The sequence below is a fragment of the Myotis davidii genome, unplaced genomic scaffold (assembly GCF_000327345.1).
Source record: "Myotis davidii unplaced genomic scaffold, ASM32734v1 scaffold750, whole genome shotgun sequence".
Lineage (NCBI taxonomy): Eukaryota > Metazoa > Chordata > Mammalia > Chiroptera > Vespertilionidae > Myotis > Myotis davidii.
Window position 1 is genome coordinate 594673 of NW_006282814.1, and position 13004 is coordinate 607676.

Below are 13004 nucleotides of genomic sequence, written 5' to 3' on the forward strand. Positions count from 1 at the left end.
ACAGGGTCCCTCCTGCCCCTGCCCATTGCATCTCTGGCCTCATCTTTCTTCCTCCTGCACTCATGTCCCTTCCGTGTTCCTAGAACACGCCACGCTAGTGCCTGCCCCCTGGGACTTCTTCCCCCAGGACCAGGTTTCACACCGTCAACAAATGGGCTCAAATCTTTGTGGGAATGGCCGCGCTCCAGGGAGTCCTGCTGGCCTCTCGCCACCTCTGAGGTCTCCGTCACGGAATGGAACTGCAGGATATCGCATTGATGTGTTTTACCAAATGTACCCATACCATGAAACCCTTTATTTGGGAGACCTTTAAAACGAAAAAAGAATTGATTTTCAAGTTTAATGGTGCAGATAGGAACACTTTTTAGGGACGCCTTTGCATTGCTTCTGAAGAAGTCGTGGTGGAAGAAGTTTTATACATCTTTTTTCAAAATGCTTTCTCCAAAGACAGCTGTCTTTCCAAGCAGGCCCCGTGCCTCCTGCGTGTAGTTAAATGCCGCCTTTTATTGCAGGCCCGAGGGAGGCAGTTTATTTTTGAAAAATCCCTGCTATATGGCACACTGCTAAAGCCACCTGCCACACAGACACCGGAAATGAGTTCAGAACAGTTGCTTTTTTATAAAAAACAGCAACACACACAACTCATGCCCTTTAGTTCTGCAACACATATTTTCTTTGTCACAAGATAACTAGTGAGCCAACATGTGGTAGAAATTATTTTTGTGTTGCTCCTTCACTTCATAAAAATGCTGTAAAGAATCTATCTGTCCTAAAGGCTTTCCTATATATTAAAAATAAATGAAGTATGCAAATGCACGATGCCCAGTGGCTCTGTGTGCTTTGGGCTGCACCGTCTTGGCTGTACCAAGGGGCTGGTGAGCGATGCGCTCAGCCCCTCCCCCTCTGGCTGTAATGTGATGTTTTATTTCCGTTGACCCTGCCCTCCGGGAGTGGTGTTCACATGTAGACTTTTCAGAAATGTGTTCTGGTTCTTTGTGGAGCACAGTTCCCTTCCCTGCCGCACCGTTCCTTGGTTGTCTCACAATAATGTGTTCGGGCAGCAGAGGAAATTGGTCAGTGTGCTTGCTGTGTCTGACGGGTCTGGGTGGGTTCAATGCCCCGATGGGCAGGTGGATGAGGCCTTCCCTCCGGGCACGGTCTTCCAGAGGCGGAGGGAGGAAGTGCCAATCCTCAGTGCCCGCAGCCCATGTGCCAGAGCCCGTGATTACTGAGAGTCACGCCAGCAAATGACAGAGCGGCACGTCAGTGGGTTTGACTCATTCGTACGTTCGCTCAACTGTTGGCCAATCTCTGCCCCGTGAGACTTGTAATGTTGCTTTGTTGAAACCTTCAGCATTATTTCCTATTTATTTCCATATAGGACTCAGAGGAAGGTATGCATTTCAGTTGTCACTATACCATTCAGTGCATTATTTTCTGTATTTTTACCACAGCAGGAGAATAAGTCTTTTCCAATGGTTTGTGGCTTCTTGCCTTCCACTATCAATAAGAAGAGGATTTAAGCATTAAAAAAATCAAGTTTAATTAAATTTTGTAATATATTAGATTAAATATGATGTGTTGTTGAATTTTGCTAAAAAAGCCTGGAGGTTTGTTTTTATGTTGTAGAGCAGTGCAGACCAATAAATACACAATGTTAGTCACCTGTGTAATTTTCATTTTCTAGTAATAGCACTTTAAAAAGTGAGAAGACACCGGTGAAGTTAATTTAAATATTTGACTTTACCCAATGTATAAGCATATTATCATTTCACCTTGTAATCAATATCAAAATTGTGAGAGAGATATTTAACATTCTTTTTATTTTTTATTTTTGCATCACCATTTACCCCTTCTGTGCCCTCCTCCCCACCCCACCCCCCACAATCACCACACTGTTATCCATGTTCATGAGTTCTCTCTCTCTTTTTCTTTTTTGCTCAATCCTTCCACCCCCACCTCCCAACACTCCCTAACCCACCAGAGCTGTCTGCATGGTCTCTATCTATGAGTCCGCCTCTGTTTTGCTTGGTAGTTCAGTTCATTAGATTCCACATATAAGTGAGATCATGTGATATTTATCTTTCTCTGACTGCTTATTTCGTTAGCATAATGTTCTCCAGGTCCATCCATGCTGTTGCAAAGGGTAAAATTTTCTTCCTTTTAATTTTCTTCCTTTGAGAGCTGAGGAATGCACCACAGCTTTTACCCGCTCACCTGCTGGTGGGCACATTGGGAGGCATTCACTCTCACACTCAGTGCTCTGAGCTCAGAGCAGGGCATCTCCGTTCTGCTGCATTCAGGCGGTGGCAGCTCCAGGTTGGGCAACGTGGTCTGCGGTGGATTTAAATGCTCTGGCTAATCATTAAGCTTCACATTACCGTGAATGTAGGTGCAAATTTCAATTAGTCTTTTCAGGAAATTAGATAGTTTTGGTTTTGTCAGATCAGATTACACCCTCATGCTTATACTGTATAATGTGATGCTAACTGTGCTCACATTTATTGTTACTTACATCATATATTTTTAAATCATATATTTTTACTGTGGCAAAATATACAGAACTTAACATTTATCATCTTATTCATTTCGAAGTGTGCAGGTGCCGGGTTTTAAGCACATTGTACAGCCTTCACCGCCTTCACCGCCCTCCATCTCCAGAACCTGTTATGTCATGCAAAACTGAAACGCTGTCCCCATGGAGCGATAGCACCCCCCCCCAGCCCTTCACCCAGCATTCTGCTCTCGGTCTCTATCCTTTTAACTACTCTAAGGACCGCACAGCAGTGGGCTCAGACCTTATTTGTCCTTCTGCGACTGGTTTACTTCATTCAGCGGAACGTCCGCAGGGTTCACCGCATGGTAGCATTTGTCATAACTGTCTGCCCATCCAAGGCTGAACAGTGTTCCATTGCGTATAGACCACATTTTGTGTATCCATATTGGTGGGTACTTGGCTTGCTCCCACCTCTTAATTATTGTGAGTAGTACTGTTATGAACACGGATGTGCAAATATCTCTTCAGTTGTATACCTATTAGAGGCCTGGTGCATGAACTCACGCAGGCTGGGCTGGCAGGGGAGAGGGGTTGCGGGCGGTTGTCAGGCTGGCCCCACCCTTTGGTTGAACTCCAGGTTGAAGAGCCAATTTGCATATTAGCCTTTTATTATGTAGGATATGTCACTTACACACTGTTTAAATCATTTTGGATGTATACCTAGAAGTGGATTGCTGGGTTATGTGGTGATTCTATGTTTCACTGTTTTCAGAGAGGCTGTACCGTTTCAGATTTCTCCCAGTAGTGTGCAAGAGTTCTCACTTCTCCACATCTTCCATGACACTGTTTTTGTTTTTATGTTTTTAAATGGTAGCCATCCTAGTGGGTGTGAGGTGGCAGAGCTGTGGCTTTGACCAGTGTTTCCTGATGACTCATAATGGGCTGTCGGTCATGTGTGTATCTTCTCTGAAGAAATGTCTATTCAAGCTCTTTGCCCATTCTTTAGTTGCTTTTTTATTCTTTTTGTTATTCAGTTGTGAGAGTTTTCTATATATTTTAGATACTAGATCCTTACCATGTATATCTATTTTCTGCCATCGTGTAGGTTCCCAGTTAGCTTTCTTGATCATGTCCTTTGTTGCATAAAGTATTTAGTCTTGATCAAGTCTAGTTTAGTTATTTGCACAAAATCGCACGGGCCCTCAGCAGCTAAATGCTCTTGAAGAAGAAGGACAACACTGCGGCTTCACACTCGCTAATGCCACGATGACGGTGAAGCTGCAGCAGACAGCACAGTGTGGCACTGGCACAGCACAGACACACCGACCAATGGAATGGAACTGCGAGCTCAGAAATAAACGTTCCCATTTATATTGAATTGATTTTTTAAAATATATTTTATTGATTTTTCACAGAGAGGAAGGGATAGGGATAGAGAGTTAGAAACATCGATGAGAGAGAAACATCGATCAGCTGCCTCCTGCACATCTCCCACTGGGGATGTGCCTGCAACCCAGGTACATGCCCTTGACCGGAATCGAACCTGGGACCTTTCAGTCCGCAGGCTGACGCTCTATCCACTGAGCCAAACCGGTTTCGGCTATATTGAATTGATTTTGACCAGAGTCAGGACTAGTCAATGAAAAAGAATCGTCTCTTCAACAAGCGGGAAACTGGATTTCCATGTCAAGGGATGAAGCTGGGCCCTTCCCTACTCCATATACAAACATGGAAACAGATCAGGATCTGAATATAAGAACTACAGCCACTTTTCGAATAGTTTCCTTCTAACTCTTAGAAGAAAACAGAGGATAGCTCTTCATGGCCTTGGATTTGGTAATGGATTCTGGGATTCCAAAAGCTGAGGAACAACATGGTTTGTGATTGTTAGAAGGAGTCTTTCGCAGCCACTTGCCAGCCCTGCTCTCCTCAGCCAGTGACCGCCTTTCATTTGGCTAAAACCAGAAACCCGTCTGCTCAGCAGGCGCGCACAGTGCCGTGCTCTGAGGTGCGGACCCGCGGCAGCACAGAAAGCCGTCGGCCTGGCCCCACGCACGTTCTCCTGGGCACAGCCTCTGCGTGACAGTCGCCCTCCTCCTTCCGTGTTTACTTCCCTGCAGGCTTCATGCGGCGCTGGGCTTGCGGGTCAAACTGGGCGGCGTGTCCCGTGACCTGGACGGTAGCATTGCTTATCCTGCAGTGATTTCCCTTTCATTCCCCGGACCCACGTGCAAGCGACAGGCACAGCAGAGACGGCCAATGCAGCCAGGCTCTGGGGAGCCTGAAAAGCGTTTCCAAGTGCATCTTATTGGGCTCTTTGGGATTCCTGTCCATCATGCTTTCTCCAGCTGGAGTAGTTTCAGACAAACATCAGTGAATCTTATTTCTGTGCTTAAGCTGTGGGCTTATTTGCCTCTTGGTAATGAAACTCTGAAAGAATCATTTATTCTGCCCCTGGCATCCCAAGAAATGCCCAATTTCTCTCCATGTATTGCATTCGTGGAGATATTAAGAGTCTTGCACTGAGTTCCTGGACCCTCTCCTGCCCCGCCTGGGGCGGTGGCTGCCTTACCTGGGCGCCGGAGTGGCACCCGCGCCAGCGCCTGCACTCACGGGGCCTGGGTGGCTTCTCCACAGCGCTGCGAGACCAGGTTCCTGAAAAGAGGCTGCTGCTTTCATTTTTAAATTTAAAAAATGTTTTTATTGATTTCAGAGAGAGGAAATGAGAGGGAGAGAGAGAAACATCAATGAGGAGAGGGAATCATGGATCGGCTGCCTCTTGCAGGCCCCCCTCTGGGGATCAAGCCCACAGCCCGCGCACGTGCCCTGACCGGGGACCATGATTCCTGGTTCACGGTTGACGCTAAACTGCTGGGCCACACCGGCTGGGCGATTCTGCTTCTTGGAGAAAGACGAGCTTGAAGGTCTAACTCTTCCTTACCATCAGGCACACGTTTCCCTCTGAGGAACACATCTCATTTTTTTAGGTTCAGCAATGAAGGCACCTGAAATGAATTTTTAATTAAAGTGAGATTCTAAAATTATATCAAAGTAGACTTTCTTGCCTAGAAAAGTATGCTCTGCTGAAAACGGTTTCTTGATTTCTTTTAAGAAAGCCTTATTGATGTTGTGCTATCGGTCATAGCCCTTACTTACTTAAATGACCCACTTTTATTAGTCGTAGTTTTACATACAGGCTCTCAAGTAGCAACCTTGAGTATGGAGTTTGTTTAAAGCTAATAAAGTTTAAATGTTATAGTAAAGACACATGTATTTCAGAAGAAGGCCTTGCAGAGAAGCAAGCAACGCCAAGGGGAACGAGCATGTGACCTTCAGGCGGTTGCCTCTGCCTCGGGCTGTGGGGCACTGGCAGGCGAGGATACCCCATCAGACTTCCCGCGCTTTGCTTTGAATGAGTTGAACTTTTTCAATCTATCCTTGTTCTGTTTTAAGTATTTGTTTTTGGAAGCGGGCTCAATTCAGCTATAATACATTGAAAGCTTGGTTTAACTAAGATGCTTCTTTCATGTCATTCACCAGAATCTCATTTCTCCCAAATGGCAATTTTAGTGATTCAGGAAGTCAAAATTCCTTTTCCCCAGAATTCAGGCCTTATAGGTGAGGATAGCCTTGAGGCTGATTTTCAGCATTTAAAAGTCTCATTTTGAATTCTTTATTCCAAGACGTTCATGTTTATATTGTGTGACTCTTTGGGATGAGCGGTCCACACCTTTTCCTTGATCCCTCCCTCGTGCATCTGTCTGTGTATCTGATGCTTAAAGTACAAGCGACTGTAGAGACAGTTTAGTCCTAACAAGTTCAAGAAAAGGAAAGCAGAGGTAGAGGGACAGTCGCTCCCGGCGGTGTGCTGGTGAGGGAGCAGGCCTGTGCATTATCGAGGGAAGCCAGGCCAGCCGCCTCCCCACATGAGGAGTGACTCCTTCATAAACCAGTGGGCCAGTCGAGACCAGCAGACATTCGGCGAGACCAACAGCGTGGAAGAGAAGAACAATAAACAAACAGAACCGGAGATTTTCACATAAATAAGAACATCAGAACAGCAGCAACAAATCTAAGGTAGCAACCTTGTTGAAAGCCAGTGTTGTATTGCCTTTCCTAAAACAACAAAGTACTTCTATGAAAACAGAAGAGTCAGACTACAAGGAAGACTATTGAACATATAGGGGAGAGGATCCCACACAATTTAAAGCCAGGCACAGGGTCTATCATACAACACAACTTCCAGGAAAAATAGGGGTTGGGATGATATATCTTTAGAAATAGGAGAAAATGTCTCTACGCTGCAGAAAGGGTAAGGCTTTAACACTTTCTCACCCTCCAGAAACCCCGCACTTGAAAAGCAGCTCTAGATCTATCCTAATGAAATCTCATCACTCCCAGAACGAGACAACACCCCAGCTCTGCCAAAGAGAAGGGGAAACCCAGCTTCCTGCAGAGGCCAGAGAGGCACCCTGACTTCAGATTTCCCATCAACAGCTCTGGATGGAAAAGTTAAAATTACATAACCCTTAAACGCTGAAGGAACCAAGTGAGAGCATGAACTCAGAAATTTTAATGCCATCTAGAAGCATTTACCAGTAATGGTTATATGAAAATGTAAAATGGATGAAAGGCAGTCACTGGTGATAAAGCACAAAAATTGGCAACCGAGAGTTACGTAGGCAAAAAACAAGCAAAGTTAAAAAAATAGTAAGAGCTAAATGCTGCGGACGCAGAAATCCCACTTGAATGAGCGAAGTCTGCTGGGCCGACCTCCCCTCGCAGTGGGTCCGGTCCCACTGTCTCCTTCTACAGCACAAGCCTTTACAAGGTCCCCCTAATGCGGTGGATTGACAGGGCTTAGACACAGCCCGCGGGAAAAGCATAGAAGACGATTTAAAGTGTAGAACAAATTGTAAATATTACATCTGGAAAACGTAAATGCCGGTGTATGACTAAAAGTGCAGCATCAGTGACAGGACCGAGGCCGCAGAGGAAGGTAACTGCGGGTTTTGTAGGGAGATTGGCCCAGAGTCATTCGTCCAGGCACTGAGTGCTAGGGCCACCGCTTCATAGGTTCTACATGTCTGATCTCCACATGTGCACCGAAAACTAATAACACTGTATGCGACTGTGGTGGAAAAATAAAAAGACATTAGATCCGTCATGAGAGCAACGGCTGTATTCTTTAAAATCACAATGGTGAATACCGGGAGATGACAGCTGAGCCTCCGTTGTTTCCAGGGTGGTGATTTCTGGAAAGCGAGATGGAAGGGGCCTGTGTGGGTGAATGGAAGAGGATTTTATCATCTTTTTTCTTAAGCAGAGGCATGCGTTACACCATTCTCACTTATTTGTCACAGTGTGTAGGCTGCGCAGCAGGCGTGGTTTGGGTTGTTTGTGCAAGTTCCACCAGCGTCCTGTGCCTCACCTGCCTTTCTTTGCTCCTTCCTTCTCTCCTTGAACACCAACCTGCGGCGCACAGCCTGGCTCCCAGCGGCTCCTGCTTTCTCCCACATTTGCTCCATTTGCACACCCATCGCCAACCTCTGCAGGTGACCTTCTCCCCTCCTTTGACCCAAGTGGCCCTACGCCGACTGTCCTTTCCCCTTTCCTTCACCCCCACCTATCTCTACAGAGAAATCTACACTCTCCTCTTTCTAGTCATTCCGTCAGTTCCCGTCACTCTCTGGCCCACAGCCCCACACACCCCTTACCTGCAGCGTGGCCGGCTCACCGACCCCTGGTCTCCACAGGCAAAGCCTTCCTTTCCCTTCCTGTGGCACCGAGAGCTAACACTGGGGCTTTTAACCGGGATCTGAGAGTGATTCCTAGTGGAGTACCCAGTTTTTGATGACTTCTTTAAAATTTGGTATTTCATTTCCATCATTTAAAAAGGATAAAATTATTCAGAACAATCTGGACAACCGCAGGAACAGCTCTGTAGCCACCACCCACATGGAGAGGCAGCGTTTCTCGTGCCTCAGGCGTCTCCCCTGTCAGTTCCAGCAGGTGTTTGTCGCCTGTCCTCTGTGCTGTATTCTCTTCCTGCAGGAGTGTGTTTTCATTCAGTAGTTGAGTCGATGGTATGAGTACCCTGTTGTTTGCTTATCATTTCTGTTGTGACATGTGGGCTGTCCTCAGTATCTGGCTGTTCGGAGCAGTGCCGGGGGCTGTCACCTGTAACACATGCTCCACTGGGGTCCGTGGACCTATTCCTTGCTAGCGGTGACTCAATTTCAGAAGCAGATAATGGCAGCGGATTCCTGCCCCTCCCAATGTCTTCTGTTTTTTGTTTTTTTAAAAATCACAACTTTTTTGAAATATAAGTCACCCGATTAAATTATACAATTCAGGCCCTTACAGTAAAGGCAGAGGGTATTGAGGCATTGCCAGCCGATCAGACAGAGGTTGACATCTGTGCTATTGAGCGTTCTCCTAATGGCACTTCAAGAAGAGCTCCAGCTACAAGGCTAGATGCCCATTTTGAACCACCCAACATACAGCACTGCGGCAGCGACTTTGTGTGACCCTCTGTGGCTGGAACAGACCTTCCTCCCGCACAGATCCAGCAGCTTCACCACATCCGCACAGATCTGTTACAGCCACCTCTCCCTGACACCAGAGAGGTGCTCCGGGCAGGGCAGCCCCTGGAGCCTGCTCCAACCTTGATCCTTGTCTTCTCATATAAATGAATTTAAACCAGAAACCTTGACTGCGTTGTGAAAAGCCAATTTATTAAAACAATTAAAGCATGCATCTTTATTGAAAAAAGCAAAAGCAAAGCAAGCAAACCTACGCATCTGGCTTATGGACGGGCTCTCAGCTCATCTGAAGAGCAGGTCAGGTGGGGGTCGGAGGCATTGTCTACCCCCTGTCTGTAGGCTTCAGAACCCCTCTGCTGACTATTTTGGTACAGATTCATTGTCAAGGTCCTTTTTTTTTACTTTGTTGAGGCCTTCCCAGAAATCATGAGAAGCACCTGGCAACTTTATCTCGCTAAGCCCGAGACTGCGGGCTTCTCTGTTTAGGGAGTAAAACTGCCCCTTTTCCCTTCCCCCTCCCCCTCCTTTCCTGCATTCTCTCTCTCTTTTTTTTAACCATTTGCTGTGTCCTTGGCTGGGGAAGATAATGGCTTTTAGTTACAAGCTGGCTGCACAGTGCCCACCTTGTTTGGCCTTGTTTTAGCTTTCCTGTCTCAGTTTCCCTATTCCTCCTGCCCTGGAATCCTGCAATAGATCCAACAGCTTTTACACAATCCTCCTGTTGCCATGACCCTGTTCTCTGGGAACAGGCCAAGGTGGATAACCCTGACTCTGGAAAGTTCGTTCCTGAACCAGTGGTGAGTTTCAAAGAGCTGCGTCGAAGGCTGAGGGTCAAGATCAGATGACTAAGCAGCATCAGCCCAGATTAGATATTAGAGCTGAAGATACTGGTGAATTACAGAAGCATCAAACTACAGCTGTGGCCAACATCGCACAACACAAGAGGAAACTTGTGGGCCTTTCCCACCAAACCTCACAGGCCCTAGTCACACAGGAGGTTCAGAGCAGGAGTGGGTATGCCATCCATGCTGATGAAGAGCCGTTGCGTGTTCAACGGATACAGTTCAGTGTGAGCTGGATGCACCTACTCAGGCTAAGGATCGACTAAGGGAAGCCATGTTCCGAATCAGGATGCAGAATCGTTTTGAGCATCAAATCTGAAGAAAGGTATTACATAGATGCAGAACTGTTACAAGAAATCAAGCAGCATCTGGAACAACAGGAAAGCGTAAGCCAGTTGGTTAGCGTCATAAAGATGATTGGGAAGATATGAAGTTGGCAGAACATGGATGGAAGGAAGCCGCCCCATCAGAAGGAGGCCTTCAGTTGACAGAGGGCAGACTTGTGTTGTTTTGTGAGATGCATCTTCTTGCCACCTCAGGCCCCGAGGCATGACGCTGAGCACACGGAGAACAAAAGAGAGGAAGTCTCTCCTGGCTGGGTTTGTGAGAAGGTTGCTGACAAAATATTCTTCAGATTTGAAATAGGTCGCTTCACGGCTCTTCAAAGACAGCTTTGTCCATTGAGTCTGTGCTCTGCTTCCCATGGCAAAGACATATGCAACATCAACTTCGCACATGAACGTATGGCTCTGTGGCTGTTGGATATCTGTACTTCATAATGTAAATGTACATTGACTTTTATATTTGTGAATTCATCTGTGGGAGAAGTAAAGAAAATCCAAGACTACTTAATGATTAATGTGGTCTTCTCTTCATTCTATAAAGATAGAAAATATGTTTTTATATTATTTTACTTATTTGGAATTAATAGAACATACCTAAGCAATTAGAATACAACAAAATTAAACTTTATTACTTTTACAACTTTTTGTTTCTTAAAACTTTTCATCTCTAAAAAAGATGAAAACAAATTCTTGATTGAATTACTTTTATATAATTCTGATTGGCGGTTTAGTTGATTCTGGGAGAATGACCATTCATGTCTACATAAGTATTAAATTGTAATCACAATTAAAAAAAAAAGGAAACTGTGAGAGTGAACCCTCTTATCTTTTTCTAATCATTGGGAGAGACTATTGTCTTTTACCATTACATATTATTTGCGCTCTGGGTTTTAAATTATAAGCCCTTTATTTGATTAAGGAAGTTAACTTTTATTCCCTTATTTAATCACAACAAGTTGCTGCAGTTGTGTTTTTATATTGGTTTGTTCAAAATGGTTTAAGGTTTATTTATTTTTTTCATGATTGGTTGCTGAATTTTGTCATTTTTTGTATCTACTAAAACTATGATAGCTTTCGTCTTTTAGTTTATTGATAGGGTGTGCTGTATTAATTTTTGGATGTTAAACCAACTTTGTATACCTAGTATATATCCTACTTGTTTATGCTGTATAATTCTTTTATACATTGCTGAATTTAATTTGCTGGTATTTTGCTGAGAATTTTTGTATCTATATAAGACATACTGGTCTGTAGTTTTCTTGTTATATCTTTGTCTGGTGTTGGTATCAAGGTAATACTGGATTCAGAAATAGTGAAAGACATTTTATCCTATTCATTTTTTTGGAAGCACTTGTGAGGACCTGCTATCAATTCTTCTTTAAATGTATGCCCTGTGAAGCCATGTAGACCTTGGCTTTTCTCTGTGGGTAATTTTTTTATTACTAATTTACGATCTTTACCTGTTATAGGTCTGTTTATATTTTTATTTCTTCTTAAGTCAGCTTTGGTAGTTTGTTTCATCTACGTTATATTACTTGTTAATCGTAGGAGTCTCTTATAATCTTTTTTATTTCTGTAAAGTCAGTAGTAATGTCTCCTCTTTCATTCCTGATTTTAGTAATTTGAGTCTTTTCACTTTTTTTTCTTGGTCAGTTTAACAAAATGTTTATTAATTTTGTTGATATTTTTTAAGACCCACTCTGTGGTTCTTTACTTACTGTGTTTATCCTTAGTGTGTTTATATTTATTGTTTTATTAATTTTCACTATAATCTAATTTTTTCTTTCTTTGGGTTTAGTTTGCTGCTTTTCTCTAATAAGGTGGAAGATTACATTACTGATGTGAGATCTTTGTTTTCATTTAATGAGGTGATTGTAGCTATGAAGTTCCCGTTGCGCACTGCTTTAGCTGCACACCGCCACGTCTTCTTGACATGATCTGCCCCTTGACATTCTGTCATCTTCTCTCCAGTTCTCCCTCTTTCCTTACTGCTCCTTTGTGACGCCCTTTACTGGCTGGTCCTTCCTGAAACCAGCCAGAGCTCTTTGCCTTGGCAGCGATGCTAGGGGTTTGACCTTGTGTTGTCTCACTAAATCCCACGGAAGCTCTGTGAAGGTGAGGTGTTACCGCCTGGCTGTGTGGTTCAGTGGTTGAGCATCGACCTATGAACAAGGGGGTTGTGGTTTGATTACTGGTCAGGTCACATGCCATGGTTGTGGGCTCGATCCCCGGTGGGGCGGGGAGAGGGGGGTGGCAAGAGGCAGTCAATCCATGATTCTTTCTCATCATTGATATATTTTTTTTAAAGATTAATTAATTTTTTTTATATTTTAAATTGGGATGACTCTCCCTTCTCGGAAATAAAAAATATACATATATTTAAAAAAAGATGAGGTGTTACTATCATCATCTTACAGGTCAGGCAACTCAAGTGCAGAAAGTTCAAGTAAATGACATGCCAAGTTCTCCTATGGGTCTGGGCGGATTTGGCAGTGATCCTCTCCCCTCATGCTGCATGCCTTCTCCCTGGTTTCCAATGATGGCAGTGCTGTGTCCATGTGCACGGTTCTCCGGATGCTGGCTCTAACCCTGCTCCCGCTCCGCTCCACGAGGTTCTTTCCTCGGTCGGTGCGCAGGCCTCTCATCGCCTCACTCTGCGCCCCAGCGCTCGGTGAAGCCTTTCCTGAGGGCGCGGACAGGACAGGTGCCCCACCAGGTCCTTCGCCTGCCTTTGTGGCTTTACCACAGCACCTGCCCAGTGGGGTGTCCTGCCCCC

The 13004-nt window shown here is 44.9% G+C and overlaps 1 pseudogene; it reads left to right on the plus strand.

The window, feature by feature from the left end:
* The first annotated feature begins 9707 nt into the window (after positions 1-9707).
* On the plus strand, positions 9708-10701 carry LOC102770710 (annotated as a pseudogene).
* Positions 10702-13004: the final 2303 nt, after the last annotated feature.